At 41.9% G+C, this 22,948-nt stretch overlaps 1 long non-coding RNA gene and 1 pseudogene across 1 annotated transcript; both read left to right on the forward strand.

Annotated features, from left to right (window-relative positions):
• The first annotated feature begins 664 nt into the window (after nucleotides 1-664).
• On the forward strand, nucleotides 665-5,757 carry LOC134622620 (uncharacterized). Its single transcript, XR_010093031.1, has 3 exons — nucleotides 665-766; nucleotides 4,833-4,962; nucleotides 5,217-5,757. It is a non-coding gene; the product is annotated as an uncharacterized LOC134622620 (long non-coding RNA).
• A 958-nt stretch (nucleotides 5,758-6,715) lies between these two features.
• On the forward strand, nucleotides 6,716-16,031 carry LOC134622619 (NLR family CARD domain-containing protein 3-like; annotated as a pseudogene).
• Nucleotides 16,032-22,948: the final 6,917 nt, after the last annotated feature.

The raw sequence follows: 22,948 nt of genomic DNA on the forward strand, positions 1-22,948 counted from the left end.
ATTCAGGGTGATGAAAGTGTTTGAATTTAAAATGGCTGTAATGGAGCTGTGAGCTGGAATAAATCCAGTCTGCTGCGTGGAAACAATCAGCTGCAGTTTGTTCATCGGCTCTTTTTCTGCAGACAAAGCATTTATAGAATCAGTGGAAAATTGTATATTTATAGAATATTGATGCATTTCATGCAAACACGTTTGAACTGATTTTATCTAAATGAAAGCATAAAATCAACTCCAAACAAATCATTAAAGAGGAGCAGTTATTCACTGTAGTGAGACAGGAAGTCAAAGTTTCCAGTTAAAACAAGTAGAAGAACAAAACATGCAGCTGATAAAGTGTAACACGAGTTTGTCATGAAGAGGCTTCCTGCTCTGCAGCAAACTGTTCACTTCAGATTGGATTAATGACACGGCTCAGCTAAAAACAACTTCCACTAACACACTGAGTGTTTCTGTGATCGGCAGTGGAACCAGGTTAAAGTGTCACTACAATAGAAACTACAATAGAAACATCATTTTAATGCTGCACTCAGTAACAGGACAGAAAGCCTCCAACAAACATTCCTACATGTTTCTAAAGTCCAGACTCCATTTCTGCTTTTGCTTCATCCCAGTTTCCCCACAAACGCCTCCTTTCCTGCTCAGAGTTTCACTTCCCTGATGTCAGTGTCAGATGATCGTCTCCACCACAAATCTGCTGCTCCATAGTTCACAGTAATGGAATAACTCTGCTGATCATCTTTGAATCCTGGATCAGGAAGTAAAGCCGGTAAATATTTGGCTTTTAAATAAGGTTTTTGTCTTTCACTCAGCCTGCTGTCACTGTGTTTTAAAGAGAAAAGGAGATTTCAGATTAAAAGGTGTTCCTGCTGCTCCAGCACTAAAGGAGGTGACCGCACTGATGCCTGTTCATAATTTCACCAAAGCTAATAAACTGTTGGCTAAATGTTCTTGTTGTCTGAGGTAAACAGAGGTGACAGGAGCAGATAATAAGGATTAAATATAATGCTGAATAACTAAATGCTGCTAGACTGTGACGTCACTCTCAGCAGCATCAGCTTATTTCTTTAGTCTGACCTTTAACATAAGGTAGCTTAGCTAGCATAGCAGCTAGCAGTTAGAGTATGAACTCTGTAAGCAATCAGCTTGGTCTTTGTGGTTACCTGGTTTTCAGGTTCACTGGTTTAGATTTGATTACATTTGCCTCCATGTTCCAGATGTAGCATTTTTATTAATTTCATTGTATCAAACAGAGAAACAAAGAAGAGGTTTATTTCTGAGGTAGTTGTCGTGGAGTCCCTATTTTGTCTCTGAATCACTGAAACAACTTTTTATTGTCTGGATGAAAATCTCACTAAAATCATTTCTTAAACACCCACACCCCAAAAAATAGGGGCAAAAGGGAGGTGATCTTGTTTAATCGGTTATAACATGGGGTCAAAAAAAGGGTGACCATATTTTGATTTCCAGAAAAGAGGACACTTAGCTTAGTCATGAAGAACTTGCATAAAGAAACATATTTAACATATTTAAACAATGCCTTCTCTGTGCGGTTAATAATTTTTGAAATAAAATATGTCATATAGGCTTTTACAAGTCAATGGGTGCAAAAAAAATAACTTAAAAACCTCTGGAATTAAATAATGGTACAGAAATAATGCCTCATCGGCATAAGAAAAATTACCAGTACTGGGTCGTATGAGGGCTGGACTGGGACAAAAAATTGACCAGGGCATTTTGACTAGAGACCGGCCCACCAGGTATTATAGGAAAAGCCATAAAGCCATAAACACTGTCTTGTTGGTATATGCATGATTCATATAATTATTTATGAAAAGCTAGACATTTTAAATGAGAATAAGAAAGAAAAGTATTTCTTTGTGCCCCCCTCTCCCTGTTAATGCCCTATCTGCCCCCCTGGCAAAAACTTTGCTAGACCCGCCCCTGCATGGTTACCACCTGTCAGCTACATAGAAAAGGATCCTGGTGTTAATTCGTTATTTTACACATCGGCCAGCATATGGCCAATCCACCACCTTTTGCTGTTCATACTGTTATAACAACAACAACAGCAACAAAACCATCAGCCCGTAAAAACGAACAAATGCCCGGTATGCCCGATGGCCAGTCCAGTTATGGTCAGTACAAGGGAAATTTCTTTAGCAGTTCATCTGAAAAGATGCACTTGCGCTTTGGGATCTAGTTAGCCTTAGTAACTGCTGATCATCATGAGGCTATCAGCTCCCAGCAAAGATAACGTAGGAAATCGGGATGGTAAGTCAATTTCTGTTCTAGTGCATTTGCGCTGCTGTGCATTTCTGTCATGGCTTGTTTTAGCTGTGTTTTGATGTTGTAGAAATGGTTCATATCAGATTTTAGCTTAGTTTGACTAGGGTGACCAACCGTCCTCTTTTCCCCGGACATGCCCACTTTTCACGTCCTATCCGGGGTGTGCGGGGGGATTTTCGAGATTGATACAAATGTCCGGATTTTCCTGTATTCTGACAGAGGACCCATGTGTGAGACGTCATCCCCGAACTGCTGTTTTGTGAGCGCTTGTTCTATGCTCACAGACTGGACCGACAGTGCGCAGCAACACGTCTAATGATGTTTAAAAGCCGCATCAGAGCCATTTCTGTCAAAAACCGCCATTTTAGACCCAACTACAGACATGTGACCAGACAGAAACCACATGTTGTAAATTTTGGCCCACATGTGGTTTGGCTTTGCAACTTCTGATTGGTTGAAGTGACGTGAACATGATATTATTACTACGATTTTATTGGCTCAAACACATAAAAAGAGGTGTCAATCATGCAAATTGGCCAAAAGAAACCAAAGTTGCAGCCCCTAAGAGGGGTAAAGACTCCATGCGCACAGGAGACAGGGCCTGTTGCCTGTGAGTGTGTGGTTAATTCTTCAAAAATATTCAAAAACCAGCATTTTAATGAGAAGCCTGTTAATGAGATTAAATAATTTCTGCTCTTTAATACCTAAAAAAAATTCAACGCACATATGGTGTCCAATGTGTGCCAAAATGGGACTTTTTGTACAACACCTGGATATTTATGAATTAACAGTACTGTAATTTTTCACAGTTTCACTTTAGAAAAATAAATTTGTGCACAGATAATGTTTATATATTAGTTGCTGAATTTCTGGAATAAAATGTAAACTAGATCATATTTTTAAAAGGCATATTTGCTAAATAAATAAATTAGGTGAGGATAAAATCTACTTACTTTTTCTGTGTTCCAGTTTCAATAATTTTGACATTGTAACACCTGCAGTGATATTTACACCTCTGGTGAAATCTCACAAGTGTTAGCTTTATTTTGATACCACAATTGTATACAAAGATTTTGTAATTGCAGAGAGAAAGCTCAGAAAACTCCTGAGGGCTGAACAGGTTAGAGATAAACTCACACAACACTGACAGACTTTGTGTGTTATCTATAACACCTAGCACTGATTACTGAATGATCGGAGTCAGACTCAGTTGGGATAATTTGTTTTTCAAACAAAAGCTGATATAAAGATTTATTTCTCCTCATTTTTCTGGAAGTTGTTTTTATGTTCCTGGATGATGTTCATGATTATGCTGGACTTGTACTCCAGGCTGTATCCCAGTCGTGTCCTCATCAGACAAGAATCAGCACAATGTGGGAAGATGGTGGAATTTTCCTTCTTTCACTAAAATCACAGTTTTGAAGTGTTTTCACAATGATGTGATGCCTAAAAAAAGGGAAACAATGTTTTTCAGTTTGTGGCAGAGGTGTCAATATGGATGTTTTTTCCACTTTCGTAACAGGGTTTGTGGAGAAAAAGTGCAGTGTTTGTGTGTTAAATGTTGCAAAGCCCCAATCTACTCATAAAACACTCACCATGAACTCCTGCAGCAAGACGTCAGGATTGTCATTCAGAGAGATGCAGAGGAGGGACTCTGAGCATCGATGTCACCCTGACCAATTATAACAAAGAACATAGAGATATATGAAAGTTTTCAGTGATCAAAGACAAAAAACTTTGACTTGTTGAATCAGTCAACATGCAACACCAGCATCTACAAAACAACATTAAAACTTCCTGTTTGACATGAACTTTATGGACTGGACTTTATAAAGTTCCCAGATTGTATAAAAAGATCCATTTCTCACAGCGAGACAGTAAACGTATGATGAAAATGAAAACGATGAGCTCCTGTCAGTGGAATCAGTGCTCACAGGTAAAAGTTGAGCTTCGTGTTGGATGCATCATATAAATCTTTTACTGAAATAATGCACTGCATGGACGCTCTGTAGTTAAACAATGTAAACGTTGTTACTGGCTTCATGGCAGCTACATTGTGGAGTTTTTGCCCTGCTCACCTGATCACTTTGCAAACACTCTCAGCAGACTTTGATCAATGAATGACATCACTGACCGCCTGACAGAATTTATAGTTTGTGATGGCAGTAACAAAGAAATTCTCCTCGATGACGTTTTGAATGGGTTATAACAATGGAACAGGACTGGGCATGTTTAAAGAAAAAGGATGTTAATAAAGCAAATAATAAATTTGTTAAGATGTTTGTTAATAAAAAAATGTTTACACAATTTATCAGAAATAACAGAACATAAACCACAGAAACCTACAAAGCGTTGTATAAAAAAAAAAAAACACTTCAGTTTGACAAATTCTTCCCAAAGAACCTGAAAACACAGTGACACTATTTCACCCGATGTGGATCATGTGACCTGGTTTTTAGGATACACAACAGGTCAGAGGTCAGCGACTGTAACTCAGTTACTCCTGTTAGTTTGAACTGACTGAGTGTTTGTGGTTTACCTCTCAGACTGACTGAAGATGATGATGGAGGAAGAGGAGGACAGAGCAGAGTCTGCAGGGTCCAGCTGTCCGTCTGTGACCAGTGACCGGTCCAAAGGTTATAATCCAAACTTCAGTGATGAACCTGGAACAACGAGGTCAGAGAGCTGAACTCACTGAGTAACATAAATAATTGTGCACTGACATTATAATCAGTGTTGATTCTGGTTGATTTTCTGACTGTGTTTGTGAGCTGAGAGGAAATGGAAATGAATTTGTAACAAAATCAGTTTTGTCCAGTTTTGCTGTAAAAAGCTGAACTCTAATCTAAGAGGATGTTACTGACAGGAAACAGCTGCATTATCTGCAGTCTGTGTGATCACAGCTGCTTCAATCATGTTTGTGTCTGCAGAGGTCAGAGGTCACAGTCTGCAGGGTCCAGCTGTCCGTCTGTGAGGAGTGACCGGTCCAAAGATGAACCTCCAGACTTCAGTGGTGAACCTGGACCAACGAGGTCAGAGAGCTGTGATGACTCCTTTACATGTTTGTGTTTCCTGGATAAATCTGACCTGAAACATCCTCAGATTGTTACAAAGATTCATTAAAAAGAAAACAATGAAAGAGAAAAGATCCAAATGTTAGACTTGGTCATTTGCTGTTTGAGGACAGTGATGCTCATATCTGTGGGGAAAGTGTGACCTGAGTGGGTTCATGTTTGTCTTTAAAGAGCTGCTCTGATTCTCTTTGTGTCTGATCTGTTAAACAGTCTGAGAGGTCACACAGAGACCCAGCAGCTAAAGCCTGGATCATACTGGCTGCTGTTACTCCATCAGGACAACACTGAACCACAGTGGTGTGGATGTAGTGGATAAATCCCACCATACTGATGCTCAGATTTAATCACAGGGAACAAAACCAGATGTTACCTTCAGATTGTGACCTTTGGAGTGGACGATGCAGATTTCAGTAGAGAATAAATGTTGTTGTTTTTCAGCTGTGAAAAAAGAATCTAATTTTCTGAACTTAAGAATTTATGATGCTGGAAAAAACATGGAGACTATAACACAACATTTCCACTGTATTCATAGAATGAATGTAAAACTGTAGGACATTCATTAAATATGCAAAATGTCCACAGAAACATCAGAGGGTCAGATGTGAAGCACTCAGTGATTTTGATAAAATGACTCATCAGTTATTGATCTGTACTACACTGATCTACCACGTTAGTAAAGCTGGTGTTCTGGTGGTGGAGAGACCTCGGATCATGTTCTGGTTTTGGAGCAGTGATCTGCTGATGGTTCAGTTTAATGAAGTCTCAAAGTTTCTTCTGAGCTTCTTTAAAATCATCCCTGACATCACCACTGAAAGGATGTCCATGAAAACAGACTGAAAATTACTGATATTTTCAGAATCTGAGAGTTTAAAACTTGTCAAACTTGAGTCAGATGAATATATTTGAGCAGAAACAACTGGATCTTGTGGAGAAGGAAGTAGTATGTTTTGTTATTTTGATTTATTATTTTGTTATTATTGGTATTACTGTCATTACTGTTGCATCATAAACATATAGCAAGCATATGTATACAAGAGGTATTGATACAAGAGGTATTGATATTGCATTCAAATGTTCAAATATATTGGTATCATATTAGTCTTTATTACAGGTCCAGTAAGAACCACTTTAAACTGTTGAGTTGAATCTATAAACCGAAATGAGACAGGAAGTTATAGGCTTTTGAAGTTGCAGGTTTTGCAGAAGTGAAACCGAAAGCAGAGTGAGCGCAAGCCAAAGAGTAGGGTGTTTATTATGCATTTATCTTTGATTTAAGCTTTTAGTAGAGGCTTTTGATTAAAACATTTATTCAGTAGATTACATATATATTTCCAGTTAGGTTATTATATGTAAGGATGAGCCTCTGTTCTGGTGAAAGGTCAGAAGTGTAACGGGTGAGATGTGAGAGCATTTAAGGGCGAGACACACATACAGACACAAATAGTGAGAGGTCATGACACGTACGCAGTACACAGCATGCACGCGCCCCCGCACGTGCACGCACACACACATACACACCATAGTAGATCTATTTTGGTAGGGCAGAAGTGAAGATGTATTTTTGCTGCAAGTGCAGAATTGTGCCGACGTACTTAGAGGAAGTGCACCAGATGTCCCAGAAGAGAAGCGACAGCGAAGGCGGGCTGACAGGAAGCACCTGGCGTTGACCCGAAGAAGATGTTCTGTTTTAGACTATGTTAAGAGTCATTGTGGTTTTGGAGTGACGTATGCTTTGTTTAAATCTGCCTAGCAACAGAAAAGGGGGCTGTACTATCTTAACCCTATAAAACCGTTGTCTGAATATGGTAAAGACAGTTCAATACTGATTGGGTTGTTGAACTCACACATGTGTAATTCATTAAAATGTCGTCTAATTGCACACTGGACCAGATCTGTGGTTATTTATGGATTCCTCTCTCAACATTGAACCCTAACAATCTTTATCCTGTGCTTGACCTAATTCTTCATGGTTCCTCCACAGAGTGGACCAGCAGAGCTCAGAGGTTCCCAGTGGTCAGTCTGCCCAGCAGCATCAAACACAGCTGGACTCCATATTTATGGTCTGTACATGTACAACAACTACTGTTACATCTATTCTGTTCACAGTCATCTCCATGCTGCTCTTTGTAGACCAGTGGATTGTCAGTGTGTCCAACATGGATCTGATGTTTGGCTCCATGATTTCAGTCTGATTGGCTCATTCATAAATATTCTGTTCCAGCTGCTGGAGGACAACATCATCACTTTTGTGAAGAATGAGCTGAAGAAGATCCAGAAGGTTCTGAGTCCAGATTACCCAGAATGCTTAGAGAATCAGAGAAGCTACAGCAGAGAGGCATTTGTGAAGATCACAGTGGACTTCCTGAGGAGAATGAAGCAGGAGGAGCTGGCTGACCGTCTGCAGAGCAGTAAGAGGATTTATCTAAAGATTTAAGCTGTTGGAAAAATGAGACATTTACTGATGTCTTATGAGTTGGAGCATGAATGTTTTAAAGATTAGTTCTTTTTGGAATTGAGTGTTTATTTTTCTTCCCATTCAGAACTTCATGCTGCAGTTTGTCATCATAACCTTAAATCTACTCTGAAGAAGAAGTTCCAGTGTGTGTTTGAGGGCATCGCTAAAGCAGGAAACCCAACCCTTCTGAATCAGATCTACACAGAGCTCTACATCACAGAGGGAGGGACTGCAGAGGTCAATGATGAACATGAGGTCAGACAGATTGAAACAGCATCCAGGAAACCAGACAGACCAGAAACAACCATCAGACAAGAAGACATCTTTAAAGCCTCACCTGGAAGAGATGAACCAATCAGAACAGTGCTGACAAAGGGAGTGGCTGGCATTGGGAAAACAGTCTTAACACAGAAATACAGCCTGGACTGGGCTGAAGACAAAGCCAACCAGGACATCCAGTTCATATTTCCATTCACTTTCAGAGAGCTGAATGTGCTGAAAGAGGAAAAGTTCAGCTTGGTGGAACTTGTTCATCACTTCTTTACTGAAACCAAAGAAGCAGGAATCTGCAGCTTTGAAGACTTCCAGGTTGTGTTCATCTTTGATGGTCTGGATGAGTGTCGACTTCCTCTGGACTTCCACAAAACTACAATCCTAACTGACCCGAGAAAGTCCACCTCAGTGGATGTGCTGCTGATAAACCTCATCAGGGGGAAACTGCTTCCCTCTGCTCGCCTCTGGATAACCACACGACCTGCAGCAGCCAATCAGATCCCTCCTGACTGTGCTGGCATGGTGACAGAGGTCAGAGGGTTCACTGACCCACAGAAGGAGGAGTACTTCAGGAAGAGATTCAGAGATGAGGAGCAGGCCAGCAGGATCATCTCCCACATCAAGACATCACGAAGCCTCCACATCATGTGCCACATCCCAGTCTTCTGCTGGATCACTGCTACAGTTCTGGAGGATGTGCTGGAAACCAGAGAGGGAGGACAGCTGCCCAAGACCCTGACTGAGATGTACATCCACTTCCTGGTGGTTCAGGCCAAAGTGAAGAAGGTCAAGTATGATGGAGGAGCTGAGACAGATCCACACTGGAGTCCAGAGAGCAGGAAGATGATTGAGTCTCTGGGAAAACTGGCTTTTGATCAGCTGCAGAAAGGAAACCTGATCTTCTATGAATCAGACCTGACAGAGTGTGGCATCGATATCAGAGCAGCCTCAGTGTACTCAGGAGTGTTCACACAGATCTTTAAAGAGGAGAGAGGACTGTACCAGGACACGGTGTTCTGCTTCATCCATCTGAGTGTTCAGGAGTTTCTGGCTGCTCTTCATGTCCATCTGACCTTCATCAACTCTGGACTCAATCTGCTGGAAGAACAATAAACAACCTCCAAGAAATCTAAATTATTTAACAAACCAAACCTACAGTTTCTCCACCAGAGTGCTGTGAACAAGGCCTTGCAGAGTCCAAATGGACACCTGGACTTGTTCCTCCGCTTCCTCCTGGGTCTTTCACTGCAGACCAATCAGACTCTCCTACGAGGTCTGCTGACACAGACAGGAAGTAGCTCACAGACCAAACAGAGAACAGTTCAGTTCATCAAGAAGAAGCTCTGTGAGAATCTGTCTGCAGAGAAAAGCATCAATCTGTTCCACTGTCTGAATGAACTGAATGATCGTTCTCTAGTGGAGGACATCCAACAGTCCCTGAGATCAGGAAGTCTCTCCACAGATAAACTGTCTCCTGCTCAGTGGTCAGCTCTGGTCTTCATCTTACTGTCATCACAAAAAGATCTGGATGTGTTTGACCTGAAGAAATACTCTGCTTCAGAGGAGGCTCTTCTGAGGCTGCTGCCAGTAGTCAAAGCCTCCAACAAAACTCTGTAAGTAAATATTTGATCATAGCGTTAGTTGTAATATGGCTGCTGGGCGTGAGCCTACATAGTTGTATAGTGTAAAAGAAAAACTTTTGACCACAATATTGTAACTTGAATGAATCCATCCATCCATCCATCCATCCATCCATCCATCCATTTTCTTCAGCTTATCCGGGGCCGGGTCGCGGGGGCAGCAGCCCAAGCAGAGAAGCCCAGCCCCCCCTCTCCCTAGCCACCTCTTCCAGCTTATCCGGGGGATTACCAAGGCGTTCCCAGGCCAGCCGAGAGATATAATCTCTCCACTGTGTCCTGGGTCTGCCCCGGGGCCTCCTCTTGGTGGGACATGCCCGGAAAACCTCGCCCAGGATGCATACTTGTCAGATGCCCGAAGCACCTCAGCTGGCTCCTTTCGAGACCTCCCAAGGGAAAGCCCTCTGCCACTTGGCTGCACCTAGAAATTCTGTCCATAAAAATTATGAACAGAATCAGTGAGAAAGGGCAGCCCTGGGAGGCCATCACCCACCAGAAACGAGTCCGACTTATTGCCAGCTATACGGACCAAGCTCTTTCAATGGTTATATAAGGATCAAATGGCCATAAAATGTTTCTCAGCTTTATTATTTTCAGTCACATCTGTTTTTGATTATTAATTGAATATTTTAAATTTCAGGCTTTTTATGTCATACAAAACATATTTTCTTATTATGTCTTGTATTGATTCTGAAGGAATTTTACTTTGTATTGGATAAGAAAGGAAATCAGTGGTATCACACATCACTAACAGCAACTTTAGTACCACTTCATTTTAATAAACGGGGGGTGCACCAAGATTGAGTATGAGATAAAGAATTATTTTTAACTGTAAGGTTGGAGAAATCTGTTTTTGGAAATTGGAAGAACAGGTCATCTTAAAAGTCACTGCATTGTAGTGTTCAGGCCCCTACAATCTGTGATCGGTTTTGCTTTGCATTATAAATGCTCCTATTTCAAAAGTCACAAATGTTAGTGTATGTGTGTGTTATTGGGTAATAAACCAAAAAGAACAGAATCTACCAGCACCTCACTGATTTCTGCTTAAAAACAACAAAAAGGCAATAAAGCTGTGATTTATGGTCATTTTAATGGTCATGAGAATTTGCATAACCTCCAAGCCCATTGTTCCTTCAGTGGGCTGGTTTCAGTCATTATGCAAATGTACTGTTTATAAGATTTGGGGAAACCTGCAGTCAGCTGAGACAGAAGAAGTCACTTGGATGAGTGACGAAACGTTTCTCCCATAAAATGCTACGTCCAGATGAACAGAATCAACTTATGGAGAAAGCTGTGATTTGTTTTGTTGATCTTGTCTCCCTTCTCACTTGATTTCAGACTGAGTGACTGTAACCTGTCAGTCAGAAGCTGTGAAGCTCTGTCCTCAGTCCTGAGCTCCCAGTCCTCTTGTCTGAGAGAGCTGGACCTGGGTAACAACAACCTGCAGGATTCAGGAGTGAAGCTTCTGTCTGCTGGGATGAAGAGTCAATACTGCAAACTGGAAACGCTGAGGTCAGATCAAGCGATATCAATTTTTTTAATCAATTAACGTCATTTAATCAATTTCATTTGGAAAATATTCACATAATAAGTCACAGTAAACTGCCACTCTTTTGTCACATAAAGCAATAAGGATTCCAGCATTTCCTGAAACAGTGTTGAAATATTGTAAATATAGTAGCTCCTCATGGCACCATGAATATACTTTAACACAAGTGTTTCATGTCTTCTTGTCATCATTTTTTCAGACTGAGTGGCTGTAACCTGTCAGACAGAAGCTGTGAAGCTCTGTCCTCAGTCCTGAGCTCCCAGTCCTCTAGTCTGAGAGAGCTGGACCTGGGTAACAACAACCTGCAGGATTCAGGACTGAAGCTTCTATTTTCTGCAGTGGAGAGTCCAAAGTGTACACTGGGAATTCTCAGGTTAGTATTCAGTCTTTTCTGATGATGATTTAAAACCTGAGTCACATCGGTAAATGGCTTACTCATTTATAACAGACATGATTTGTCAAATCACCTTATATCTAACCCAAAGGTCCTGTATTTTACTACTTTACTACCCCCTAATAGTTATCTTAGAGAATGTATATGTTCAAGTTTCAGCACAAAAATACTAATCAGAGTTTGTTTTTTTTTCCCTGGATCACATGTATACCCTCCTGGTTGGAGCTCCAGCAGCCTGTATCAGTGAATGTGACTTTAAATGAAATTGCTGCCCCCTGTCAGCAAGTGGTCTGAGTGACCCACAAAACAGCAAATATGAGCACTGCATGTGTATGAGGCTACGCAGATACATACCTGAATGAGACACTAACTTTGTCTCTGGGAGATAACTTTTGTTATTAAATACACTTCATTTCTCATCTGTGTAGAGAATGTAGAGTTTGACATGCTAATATTACAAAATGCAAAATCCCACTGAATCACAGAGAAATTGTTTTTGAGTATTTATGGTTGAGCTGATGAACTTGTTCAAACAAACCAGTCATTTACACAGAAACGGTACAAGTGAAACTTTTTCAGGGGACTTACCACTAAGCTTGTCCTGGTACATCTCACTGCAGCATTGAAAACTGTTGATCACAGCGAACACATTGTTAATATTCTCACACATTTACATTATCCATGTAGTTCCACAGGGTCCTCTGCTGGGACCAATCCTTTTGATGTTATAATGTCTGCTTTGTATAATGTCTGCAGACTACATTTAGATAGTGACATTAAAATGTATTCAGTTGAATTACTGTCCACGGGGTCTGAGTCAGATGGAGACTATAGATTTAGTCTGGATGGATAATCAGTGTAAGTACACCAGGAGTAAAAGGACATCTTTGCACAGCCTGTGGTAGACCCCGGCCTCTATGGACCGTGTGCTTAAATCCTGTGCTGCTATTATTAGTGCCCGTGCTGTCTTTCAGTTCAGCTTTGTCGAGCCTCTGGTAGGATTTTTGAATGTCAGACTCTTGTTTTTGCATGACCTGTGTAAAAACAAATCAGTAAACACATTAAGCTGAAGTAAGATGCACAGTTTGAAAAGTGGGACACAAAAAATGTTGCTGTTTTCTGGAAAGTGCGTCTAAAACGACCAATGGAGAAAGTGAAGAGAAAAATCAAAGATTAAGAAGAAGAAAATGGCAGAGGCAGTTTCTCTTGGACCGCCTGCAGATGGGGCAAGACTCTAGAAGCAGGGATGATTAGAGAAAATGTAAAGAGGCCATATGATAAACCAGGAGATGAATACTCTGGGGCTAGTTAACAGGCCATGCAATTAACTAATAACCACAAAGGTCCTGACAGGTAATAAACCTGTTATTACTTACAGTGGCTTCAGCTGTTTGCACCTTCTCAGCAGGGGGAGGAACACCATGGACCCAGCAGTCAGTTAGAGTCAGAGATAAGGAAAGCTCAGTGGAGGAGATGAGGTGTGGTTTGTATTAGCCAACTTAAATGATGGAAATGAAAGAGCTGTTCCTGGTTAATATTCTGTGTTTGCTAACAGTATTACAGGCCCAGGCCTAATCTGTCCTCTGTTAACACATCCAATATCTCCTCATTCATTGGTGGATAATCCACTAACATGTTTTAATGCACACGTTCATGTTCTGTGTGCCGATAACATCCAGTCTGTTCTGTGTGGAAATAAAATAACTCAATGAAACCAGACGAGGTCATTTCAGGAGAAGTTGTGGTGAGATTGTTGCTCCTGCAGGACTTGGTCTGTGGCTCGCTGCTGCTGATACAAAGGTGGAGGTAAACAGGTCGGCTAAAAAAGCTGAAGGGAGATGGCTCATAAACAAGTGACCGCCACTTTATTAGGTCACAGGTGTACTGTACCTGAGACAGTGGCCACTGTGTACCTGATAAAGTGTCAGCCATGGTAAACATGTTTCAAGGGGAGAAAAGCAGCTGGCAGCAAAGGCAGGGAGGTGTCCTTTCAGCTAAACAGGAGAGGAATATAAAGATAATGAAGGTCAGTTTGAATCAGTCATATTTCATTCAATACAGTGATGAACTGATCTAGGATCAGTCCAATCATCAGCAGTTTGATCCACGGATGGATTGAAGTGTATTTGTGAAAATGTTGGACTGTTCCTTTATCAGTGTGTAACAGTGTGTATGAGAGCCATGTAATGTCGAGAGAGAGTTTTGATACCTGAGAGATTTGTGATGTTTAGCGTGTTTGGAGGCTGCAGTTAGTGTTTAGTGTAGTGGTTGTTTTGTTTTCAGTTCTACTAGTGAACGTCACAGTTGCTGCCTTAAAGCCACCAAAGGCAGATTGCAGTGTAAATGCTGTCTCCACATGGAAAACAGGAGTTACCCACCTCCTGCTGTCAGGCCTGCAGATTTATCCCTGTGCTGTTCTCCTCTGTCTAATAGTGACACAAACATTTTTTTGCAGTGGCACAAATCATTTGTGTGGCTTCTTATTTGATGCAGAACACTTGATTGTTCTGTAGTAATGGTTATATAAACACCGCCTGAAGCCTCGGCTGCATTTTTAGGGAAATAGTTGCAGAGTTGTTGTTTGCAAACCTTGTGCATTATTTTTTTAAATGTACAAAATGATTGGTTAAACATGTTTGTGGTTTTTCCAGTAAAAATCAGATTTTTTTCTCCTCTGATATTTTCTCCAATGAGTGGAGATATGGTGTTGATGAATGTGTCAGAACTAATCCAAAGATATAACCCTGTGCAGTCTGGAGAAATGGCATCATCCAGTCTGTCCTGTTTCCATTAATCACTGTCTGGTTGGCCTCAGTCATGAAGCATGACGGGGCCAGACAATAAGGTCTTTAGAGAGGCTCATCTGTGCTGTCTTTCCTCCATCCAGGACCTGTAAAGGTCCAGAATGAGGGACAAACACATCTCTACAGACCTTTCACATCATGGAGATAAACTGTTCACATTTCTTCCTTCAGGCAGACGATACAGAGTGTTGTTAACAAAAAAACAGACACCACAGACAATTCATTCCCCCGGGCTTTCACTTTGATGAACACTGTGAATGTTCATGTGTATGAGAGCCATGTAATGTCCATGTGTGCATGCTGACTGCTCTGACCCCTCCTCCTTTCAGGGTGGAGCCTGCTGGAGTCCGATGGTTGAGACCAGGTCTGAGGAAGTGTAAGTGTGTTTTTAATGGGATTCATGAAAACAAAGCAGCACACATTCAACCATCTTCATCATGTCAGGAGTCATCATCAAAGTGTCAATCAATGAACAGCTGATGGATCAATAACTGCAGCTGGATTGTGTTTGTTCTCTCCATCAGATTCCTGTCAACTCACAATCGACACAAACACAGTGAACACAAAGCTCCAACTGTCTGACAACAACAGGAAGGTGACACGTGTGGAGGAGGTTCAGTCATATCCTGATCATCCAGACAGATTTGATGTTCGTCGTCAGCTGCTGTGTAGAAATGGTCTGACTGGTCGCTGTTACTGGGAGGTCGAGTGGAGAGGAGACGTTTATATATCAGTGAGTTACAGAAGCATCAGAAGGAAAGGATACGGTGATGACTGTGTGTTTGGATACAATGATCAGTCCTGGAGTCTGTACTGCTCTGATGATGGTCCTCGTTATGTCAGGCACAATTACAGACAAACACCCATCTCCTCCTCCTCCTCCTCCTCCTCCTCCTCTGTCTCTAACAGAGTAGCAGTGTATGTGGACTGTCCTGCTGGCACTCTGTCCTTCTACAGAGTCTCCTCTGACTCTCTGATCCACCTCCACACCTTCAACACCACATTCCACTCAAACTCTTTATCCTGGGTTTATGTTCTGGTCTGGTTCCTCAGTGTCCCTGTGCTGAGTGTAAAGAGTGTCTCCTGTTAGAGAAACACTCTGACTGTTCAACAGATAGTTCAGTCTGTACATGTCTGTCTCTTTCACTCACAAACACGTTTTCACATTCATGGATTCAATCAGTTGATGTTTGAAACTCTTCTAAATGATTCCTTGTAAACGTCTTCCTCTTCAGTCCTTTAAAGATGGAAGCTCCCATTATTCCAGGATCCACATGTTGTTTTCTGTTTTTTTCCACTCAAAGCTTCACAGTGAATATCAGTATGTTGTGTTTCTCTGAAGCTCAGTTCACAACCAGCTCCTCTGCATTTTCAACAAGTCTGAGCTCATTAAAATGAATCCAAATGTTTGATTTCTCTTTCTTAAGTTTCCATGTCTGTGTGATGTGTGGTGTGAAGGCTGCTGGTTAAACTGGGACTCACTGTTTAAAGCACTGAGTGCTCATAGAGCAGGGGTGCCCCAATCCCAGTCCTCGAGAGCTACCGTCCTGCAGCTTTTAGACGCATCCTTGTTCCGACACACCTGAATCAAATGAATGGCCTGTTATCAGGCCTTTGCCAAACTTGATGGCATGCTAAAGAGGTAATCAAACCATTTGATTCAGCTGTGTTGGGAGTAGGGATACATCTAAAAGCTGCAGGATAGTAGCTCTCGAGGACTGGGATTGAGCACCCCTGTCATAGAGAGATGCTCCATGAGTCCCAGTACAGACTACAAACATGGTGGAAACTTAGCTTTGATATCCACACACTCTGCACGTCTGTGAGTAACTGTGATGAAGATGTGCAGAGATCTGTGTACAAACAGGAGAAAGACTGTAAAGACTCTGTGCTTCTAACAGCCTCTGTTAACATATGTGAGGCTGTTTGTTGTTGTTGCCATGGAGCTTTTCACTGTTTGGGTCAGCAGGTCATGTGATCAGGTTTGTTCTGTGAAAGCTGGACGATGGTTCAGTGTCAGGGTTTGTTTGCATTCATCAATAAATATCTAAATAAATCAAAGACTCCATGTTGTTCTTTCATCATGTGACCTCTGCTCATCCATCTCTGTGTGTATCAGGATACATTTAGTTCATAATACACAGAAAAATCAGAGTTATTACCTGTAATAAATGTGAAAGTAAAGATTCCTGCAGTGATAACCAGGCAGGACTGAAACAATTCAATTCAATTCAATTTTATTTATATAGCGCCAAAATCACAACAAAAGTCGCCTCAAGGCGCTTTATATTGTACAGTAGATAGCACAATAATAAATACAGAGAAAAACCCAACAATCATATGACCCCCTATGAGCAAGCACTTTGGCGACAGTGGGAAGGAAAAACTCCCTTTTAACAGGAAGAAAACCTCCGGCAGAACCAGGCTCAGGGAGGGGCGGGGCCATCTACTGCGACCGGTTGGGGTGAGAGAAGGAAAACAGGATAAAGACATGCTGTGGAAGAGAGACAGAGATTAATAACAGAATTGATTCGATGCAGAGAGGTCTATTAACACATACTGAGTGAGAAAGGAAAAAACTCAATGCATCATGGGAATCCCCGGCAACCTACGTCTATTGCAGCATAACTAAGGAGGATTCAGGGTCACCTGGTCCAGCCCTAACTATATGCTTTAGCAAAAAGGAAAGTTTTAAGCCTAATCTTGAAAGTAGAGATAGTGTCTGTCTCCCGAATCCAAACTGGAAGCTGGTTCCACAGAAGAGGGGCCTGAAAACTGAAGGCTCTGCCTCCCATTCTACTTTTAAATACTCTAGGAACAACAAGTAGGCCTGCAGAGCGAGAGCAAAGTGCTCTAATAGGGTGATATGGTACTACAAGGTCATTAAGATAAGATGGGGCCTGATTATTTAAGACCTTGTATGTGAGGAGCAGGATTTTGAATTCAATTCTGGATTTAACAGGAAGCCAATGAAGGGAAGCCAAAACAGGAGAAATATGCTCTCTCTTTCTAGTCCCTGTCAGGACTCTTGCTGCAGCATTTTGGATTAGCTGAAGGCTTTTCAGTGAGTTTTTAGGACATCCTGATAATAAAGAATTACAGTAGTCCAGCCTGGAAGTAATAAATGCATGAACTAGTTTTTCAGCATCACTCTGAGACAGGATATTTCTAATTTTAGAGATGTTGCGCAAATGGAAGAAAGCAGTCTTACATATTTGTTTAATATGTGCATTGAAGGACATGTCCTGGTCAAAAATGACTCCAAGGTTCCTCACAGCATTACTGGAGGCCAAGGTAATGCCATCCAGAGTAAGAATCTGCTTAGATACTGTCACAATGCGGCTGTGTGTAGGCAGGAGAAGGACCCAAACGCAAAACTCACCGAGACAAAAGTGAACTCAAAACACTGCTTTATTGCAGGCTAGCACGAAAAACAATACAAAACTAAACTGGGAAAACTAAAGCACAAGGAGCCACAGGGAGAATCACACAGCTATGAGGGAGAACGCGACACAGAACTGAGGGAGAGGCAGACATAAATACACAGAGGGTTAACGAGGGAAGTGGGAGCACACGGGGAAACACAGGTGACACTGATAATCATAACAAGACACAACAGGAGTGAACGCAACACTGACGGGAGACTGTCAAAGTAAAACAGGAAGTGCACAGAGGTTCAGACAGGAGGAGAGAGAGCACGGGAGAGCACAGACATAACGGGCTGGATAAAACATGGAATAAAACACAAGGAGAGATGAGGGCTCACAGATACACAGAGGGCACAAAGGGTGTAGGAGTCACAAGGGGAAAAACATAAGGAAACAACGTAACAGAGCAACTCAGGAAGCATGGCTAAATAAGGAACAAAATACATGAAAACTAAGAATACTGGGCCAACGTGGCCCAGGACCATGACAGATACCATATTTCTAAGATTTTCAGGGCCGAGTAAAATAACCTCAGTTTTATTTGAATTAAGAAGCAGAAAGTTAGCGGCCATCCAGGTCTTTATGTCTTTAAGGCATTCCTGCAGTTTAACTAATTGGTGTGTGTTACCTGGCTTCATGGATAGATAGAGCTGCGTGTCATCTGCATAGCAGTGAAAGTTTATGCTATGTCTTCTAATGATGTTGTCTAAGGGAAGCATGTATAATGTAAACAGAATTGGTCCTAGCACTGAACCCTGTGGAACACCATAATTGACCTTAGTGTCTGAAGAGGACTCTCCATTTACTTGAACAAATTGGAGTCTATTAGATAGATATGATACAAACCACTGCAGCACAGTACCTGTAATACCTACAGCGTGCTCTAATCGCTCTAATAGGATATTATGGTCGACAGTATCGAATGCAGCACTGAGGTCTAGCAGGACAAGCACAGAGATGAGTCCACTGTCAGAGGCCATAAGAAGATCATTTGTAACCTTCACTAAAGCTGTTTCTGTGCTGTGATGAGCTCTGAAACCTGACTGAAACTCTTCAAATAAGCCATTCCTCCGCAGATGATCTGTTAGCTGTTTGACAACTACTCTTTCAAGGATTTTTGATATGAAGGAAGGTTGGAGATTGGCCTATAATTAGCTAAGACAGCTGGGTCTAGGATGGCTTTTTAAGTAAAGGTTTAACTACAGCCACCTTGAAGGCCTGTGGTACATAGCCCGATTATTAGAGATAGGTTGATCATATTTAAGATTGAAGAATTAATTAATGGCAGGACTTCTTTGAGCAGTTTGTAGGAATGGGGTCTAAAAGACACGTTGATGGTTTGGAGGAATTAATTATTGAAGTTAACTCAGAAAGATCAATTGGAGAAAAAGAGTCTAACTTAACATTGATGGTATTAAAAGTAGCTGTAGATAATATTACATCTGTGGGATGATTATTGGTAATTTTTTCTCTAATGATAAAAATTTTATTTGTGAAGAAGTTCATGAAGTCATTACTAGTTAACGTTAAAGGGATGGTTGGCTCAGTAGAGCTCTGACTTTTTGTCAGCCTGGCTACAGTGCTGAAGAGAAACCTGGGGTTGTTCTTATTTTCTTCAATCAGTGACGAATAGTAAGATGTTCTGGCTTTGCGGAGGGCTTTCTTATAAAGCAGCAAACTATTTCTCCAGGCTAAATGATGATCCTCTAAATTTGTGACACGCCATTTCCTCTCCAGCTTACGAGTTATCTGCTTTAGGCTACGTGTTTGAGAATTATACCACGGAGTCAGGGACTTTGGATTTGAGGCCTTAGTTTTCACAGGAGCTACAGTATCCAGAGTCGTACGTAGTGAGGAGGTAAAATTATTAACAAGATAATCGACCTCTGTTGGAGTAGCGTTCATATAGCTGCTCTGCTCTATGTTGGTACAGGGCATTGAAGATGATAACAGTGGGTGGATTATATTCTTAAACTTAGTTACAGCACTTTCAGAAAGACATCTACTTTGATAAAGTCTACTCTCCACTGCTGTGTAATCAATTATTGTAAATGTAAATGTTATCAGGAAATGATCAGACAGCAGAGGGTTTTCAGGAAACACTGTTAAATGTTCAGTTTCTATGCCATATGTTAAAACAAGATCTAGAGTGTGATTAAAGTGGTGGGTGGGTTCTTTTACATTTTGAGAGAAGCCAATTGAGTCTAATAAACAGATTAAATGCGATGTTGAGGCTGTCATTTTTAGCATCTACATGGATGTTAAAATCACCCACAATAATTATTTTATCTGAGCTGAGCACTAAATCAGATAAAAAGTCTGAGAAATCAGAGAGAAAACTCTGTGTAAGGCCCAGGTGGACGATAGATGATAACAAGTAAGACTGGTTTCTGAGTTTTACAGCTGGGGTGGACGAGGCTAAGCATCAGGCTTTCAAATGAATTAAAAGTCTGTCTTGGTCTTTCGTTAATTAATAGGCTGGTGTGAAAAATTCCTGCCACACCGCCCCCTCGGCCTGTGCTTCGAGGTTTCTGGTAGTTAGAATGACTCGGGGGTGTTGATTCATTTAAACTAACATACTCATCCTGCTGCAACCAGGTTTCTGTAAGGCAGAGTAAATCGATTTGTTGATCAATTATTAAGTCATGTACTAACAGAGACTTGGAGGAGAGAGACCTAATATTTAATAATCCACATTTCACTGTTTTACTCTTTGGTTCAGATGTGGATACTGTATTGTTCTTTCTTTGTGATTTTTTATGTTTAAGTTGTTTATTGCTGGTTTTTGGTTTGTTTTTTGTCTTTTGGGAGCTGACACAGTCTCAATGGAGATGGGTTTTTGGGGGGGTAGCAGGAGGAGAGTAGCTGCAGAGAGGCGGTGTAAGACTGCAACTCTGCTTCCTGGTCCCAACTCTGGGATAGTCATATTTTGGGGGGTTTAATAAATTGGTCCATATTTCTAGAAATGAGAGCTGCTGCATCCAAAGTGGGATGGATGCCGTCTCTCCTAACAAGACCAGGTTTCCTCCAGAAGGTTTGCCAATTATCTATGAAGCCCACATCGTTTCTGGGACACCACTCAGACAGCCAGCAATTTAAGGAGAACATGCGGCTAAACATGTCACTCCCTGGTCTGATTGGGGAGGGGACCAGAGAAAACTACAGAGTCCGACATTGTTTTGGCAAAAGTTACACCACCGATTCAATATTGATTTTAGTGACCTCCGATTGGCGTAACCGGGTGTCATTACTGCCGACGTGAATTATGATCTTACTGTATTTACGTTTACCCTTAGCCAGCAGTTTTAAATTTCCTTCAATGTCGCTGCTCTGGCCCCTGGAAGACAATTGACTATGGTTGCCGATGTCTCTAGCTTCACATGTCTGAGAACAGGAATCACCAATTACCAGAGTTTGACCCCCGGCGGGTGTGTCGCCGAGTGGGGAAAAACGGTTAGACACATGAACAGGTTGGTGGTGTACCTGGGGCTTCTGTTTAAGACTATGCTTCCTCCTCGCCGTCACCCAGCCGCCCTCGTTCCCCAGCTGCTTGGGGTCTCCCGGGGAACAGCTAGCGGGGCCTACGCTATCTTCGGCTGCACCAGCTACAGGGGCCTGGCTAGCTACGGGTGAATGAAGGGTGCGAAGCCGAGTCTCCAATTCAGTAATCCTGGCCTCCAGAGCTGCAAATATGCTACATTTATTACAGGTATCAGTACTGCTAAAGGAGGCCGAGGAGTAACTAAACATCTGACACAATGAGCAGGAAAGTGCAGGAGGGACAGGTGAAGTAGCCATGGTGCTAACGAGTCGGCTACGAGCTAAGCTAAGCTAGCGAAACAGTAAAGAGACAGTGAGTGAATACTTTGGCTATAAATTAGGTAGTGAGCACACAGAAAGGGTGATTCAGATGAAGCACGTTAAGATTATACTATGAAAAGGGATGTATCAAAAGATTTAAATTAAATTGCTAAGCAGAAAAGCTACTCAGAAACACCACTGTGTTTGAGCAGGAACAGGAAGTGATACTCTGCCACAAAGCGAGCGAACACCAAGTTCGCTCGCTTTGTGACATCACAGCTGTCACCACGGTAACAGCACCGTCCCTCCACAGGTGAGGGGAGGAGCAAAAAGAGGGACTTTCACCATTTTATACTAAAAACACTCAACTAATGTTTCTAATATGAAACAAATAAGCCCACATTAATGTGAGCATTTATTAAATAATAATAATAATGATTTTCCTCCTGATCTCATTTCCATAGCAGAGAAAACTGTGGTGTATATTGAGGTGGAGGGTGTGGTCTATGGCTCAGGTGTAGAGTGAGGGTGGGGTGCACCACAGCAGCATGCTGGGACTGCTGAGGGTGGAGGAGGGAGTGATGATGACATCAGAGCTGCAGCAAAGCAGTCAGCAGCACAGAGACCAGTGAACACACAGTCTGTTCATCTTTGCATAGATACAATATATAGCACAATATTGAATGACAGAGACGCTGTGTGAGCTTCCACAGATACACTGACGTCAGCATCCAGAGTCCTCCTGCTGCTCCCCCCTCAGAGCCCCGTGATCAGCACCAACACATTCAGTTAGATGACAGAGTCCAGCTGCAGCTAGAATCAGCTCTGTGAACAACAGCACAGCGTCAGTGTTTCACACTCAGTGAAAGGAGGAAACAGCAGAAGAACACCATGTGTGCTACGTTTCCCAGGACACACTACAAACTGCACAAATACAGCACGTGGAAGGACCTGGAGCTGCATTTAAAGAGAAAAGACAGCGTGATGTCCTGTATGGACAGGTGGAAGAAACCAAGTCCTCAGCTGAAACACTCGTGTTTGTCCACAGACAGGAAACACAGCAGGAAACAAAGAAGCTCATGGATAACACACTTCCTGTCAGTCACAATGAGGCTGGAGCCAAACACAGAAAGGTGTTTTTGTCCAGATGAGCCCAGGAAGAAAACACGAGTGTTCCAACAGACATCAGAAGCTCAGAGAGGTGAAACATGAGGTTGGAGTCCCTCGTCAGCATCCAAGAAAAGCTT

The sequence above is a fragment of the Pelmatolapia mariae genome, unplaced genomic scaffold, assembly GCF_036321145.2.
Source record: "Pelmatolapia mariae isolate MD_Pm_ZW unplaced genomic scaffold, Pm_UMD_F_2 NODE_ptg000099l+_length_35263_cov_1, whole genome shotgun sequence".
NCBI classification, from domain to species: domain Eukaryota; kingdom Metazoa; phylum Chordata; class Actinopteri; order Cichliformes; family Cichlidae; genus Pelmatolapia; species Pelmatolapia mariae.